Below are 3,521 nucleotides of genomic sequence, written 5' to 3'. Positions count from 1 at the left end.
TAAGCAGCCCACATGTGTTTTATTGCTTTGGACCCCTTGTGATTTTAGCAAACCTGTGTTCACATGGGATCCGCTCCTGGATCTCATAAAAGGTCTGCCGCTCCGCCTCTGCGACCCTCAGGAACAGGAGTTGGCTGCCTGACAACACGCCGGGCTGCCGAGCGGACGGGGCGGGGGGTGGGGGGTGTGCACTGCACGGCACGCGTGGCACAAGCTTTCTGACTTCTTAGGAGGCAGCCTCACCTCTTACACCCAACCAAAGCACTTAAAACTCAGAAGAATATTGTAAGAGACACCTTTTTAAAGTCCTTGCTAATTCAAAGATTTGCGCTGAGACACAAAATAACCATAGCATGAGTGGAAAGAGAAAGGATAATAATTTCTGTGTTGCTGATAATTCAGAAGTCCATGCAATGACTTAGCGGGGTCGTTCGGGGGTGATGGGGAACCCCGACAGCTGGAACAAATGCCAGAGTCACTTGGAAAGCCCATTTCCCATGGGAACGACATGCTCTTCCCTTCCATTCCTCTCTCAAATGACCCTCTTCTCCCATTGCCTTGCTGAAAGACCTGCAGCAAACCGAGAAGTTTGGGTAACGTCGACCCCTGAGTGTGGAACTGTTGGCATTTGTGATGGGCTTTGACTGCTATTCCCAAATGATTTTGTTTTTATCAAACAAGCATACAGTGGAAATATTGTCAGTTAGCTGGAAAAAAGCTTCAGTAACCAGCAAGGTACGTCCATCCCCAGGGTTGCTCCGTAGCTCTCCCGAGAGGATTACTTGAAGGAAACATCAGCACCATGGCACTGGGACAGGAGAAAGGAAGCCGTGAAATCCCCACTGGCGAAGTGTGCTGCTCTGGGAAGCCGGGTCGGAAGTGGCCAGGTCAGCGCTCGCTTCACTGAGGAGGGGCTGCTCCTCAGCTTGGGCTGGCAGGATGTTCCCCCGATGGTTGAGGAGCACAATAATCACCTCTCTCTGCTCCAAAAAACCCCTGTAGTTTTAATGAGGGAACAAAACTCTGTCCCCAAAACTCTTATTATTCCCTGAAACAGTCTCTCCCCAGACTGCATCACCACCCTCTCCCTCCAGCATGTACCTTTTTTTTCATGTTTTTAATTCCTGTTAGTTAACATTCACTCCAACATATCCTATCTGGTCGCTGCTGCCTAGTGATAGATTTTTTAAACTTTTATACAAAAAGTCATCTTAATGATCTAGCCTCGCTAAAGCAATAAACCTAATATGAAGAAAGAATAGCTTGATACTTATTTTCAATGTAGCTCACAAATCATTGGGGCCAATATGTTCTCAGGCCTCCTGTGTGCAGGCGCTGTGCTTTGCAGGTGGTGCTCAGTCCTCACAGTGACGGGGGGACGGGCACCATCCGTTTACAAGGGCCAGAAGTGTGGCTCAGATTCTCGGGCAGCACTTCCCGTGAGGAGCGGCCCGCCATCGCCTCATTGTGCTCTCACAGCCAGGGCAGGGTCGACTCTCGGCTGAGACGGAGACTGCGCCTGCCTCACAGGTGGCTCCCAGGGGCTCGGTGCCTGGAACAGGGCAAGTGCTCAATAAATATTAAGTGGATGAATATTCCATTCAGAGAAAACACACAAAGAAAGGTTGCCTTTCTGGTTCCATAGAATGGAAAGCTAAATTTCTTCTGCGGGAAATGTGTTACCTTTTCACAAGCTAATTAGTTAAACTAATAAAAATAAAACCATGATATTTTCCCCAAGTGTCCACTCTCCTTAAGTCTATTCTCCTCTGATGTTTGCACTATTAATATCTGAGGAGTAGCTGGAAAATGTTACCCTGCAGTGGCGATGACTGGGACGATTACCCAAGCCACTGGTTTGAAAAGCAGTTTTTCTTTTTAATTTATGGATTTGATGTTATCTTCGAGCTAGCGATGAAAGACTGCTCTGGACAGGAATGTATTCCAGGTATGCTACCACTCGTGATACCTTTTTTCCTACACACACCACTCCCCCAGAGGTTGAATGCCGAAGTAAAATTTCCCAGATTGATTTTACAGAACCATCCACAGCTAGCACTTTCAATTTTGAATGTTTGAATATTTGGAAAACTGGATTTTGCTCGGCAATGTATTTTTCACGTACAACTTCTGTCAGTACAAGTGGAAAGTTCTCTCAGTGAACCTTCCATCTAGGTCAAACTAAGGCTGATACTTGGTAACTAGGGAGCTAAAGCTCTGTTACTGACAACTGAAGTTTGAGGGTGAAATACATATAAATAAGGGACACTTCTTGGCTTGGTTGGGGTGTCACACAGGAGAAGAGAGACTGACTTTGCAGGAGTTGACCTTTCAAAGACCAAATCAGATCTCAGTTTAAACTTCAACCATAAAATTAAGATAAAGTGAAGACGAAAATAGTTTCCTCTAAAAATGAGTTGAGCCCATCAAAGCCAAGTCCAGAGAGAAGTGCACACAGCCAACATGCCCTTCACCTACAACTGCTTTAATGATTTTAAAAAGAACTTCGCACTTTTACAAATAATTGTGTTCAAGGACAAACTTTCAGCCTACAGAAGAGAGTACGGTTTTAGCTCACATTGCAGGATGTAGAAAAAGAGGCCCCGATACTGATCTCTGGAGAGTGTAAGCTGGCCTGCTTCTCCTCATATTCGGCTGGTTCCTGAAGCCCTTGAAACTAAGCTAAGACTTGGATTCTTCTGAGAATTGGCAAAGAAAGATAGCACATTCCACCTCTCGCCTTATCCCACCACCTCTTATTTGGCCCCACTTACTTTCAAAAGTGAAAAAAGCGTTTAATTGTATACATCTGTGGCCATTTATATCCTCATGAACAAACCATGTTTGAGGTTTCTGGAATCCCTGGCCCGTGTGGGGTGAGCTAGGCCTCCTGTGCTTCCCTTGTATTCACGTAGCAGCCTATGAAGATCTTCACTGGAGGTCACATTCAGCCCTGTCCATTTTGTTATGGTCAGCAACTGGGGACAGGCTGAATTCAGGGACTTGGGCCCCAGTGCCAGCTAAAAAGTTTGAGGATTCCAATTGTGCTTCTAAAAAGTCTTGCCAGAGGAAGTAAAAACAGAACGGTTATAAAATACTTATATGTCAAGTAAAAAAATTTTAATATACTCAAAATTCCTAATATAAAAATAGTTTCTGCCTCATTGAAAACATTGAACAAAAAAGTAGGTATTCTTTTTTAAAAATAACATTTCTTTTAGAAGCACCTATCTACTACCTATCTTGGGGAGGATCGCCCCTCTTCTCAGAGCGTCCTAACAGCACGCGGCACTGCGGCTGGGCGGTGGGGGAAGGGTCTGAGCCCGGAGGACCACGGAGGGAGGACCACGGAGCCACTTCTCCGCGTGCCAGGCTCCAGCCACCCTCGGTGGGCCCTGGCCCTACACTCCCTGCCCGCTGCCATGTACCCGGGCAACCTCCCGGCAGCCTTCACCGACCCTGCGCTTTTGCCTAAAAGAAAACCAGGGGATGGTGCTGTGTGTGAGTAAGCCGCCAACCAG

This window comes from Ursus maritimus, unplaced genomic scaffold (assembly GCF_017311325.1).
Source record: "Ursus maritimus isolate PB19 unplaced genomic scaffold, ASM1731132v1 scaffold_10, whole genome shotgun sequence".
In the NCBI taxonomy this organism is placed as follows: domain Eukaryota; kingdom Metazoa; phylum Chordata; class Mammalia; order Carnivora; family Ursidae; genus Ursus; species Ursus maritimus.
This window is presented reverse-complemented; position numbering follows the sequence as displayed.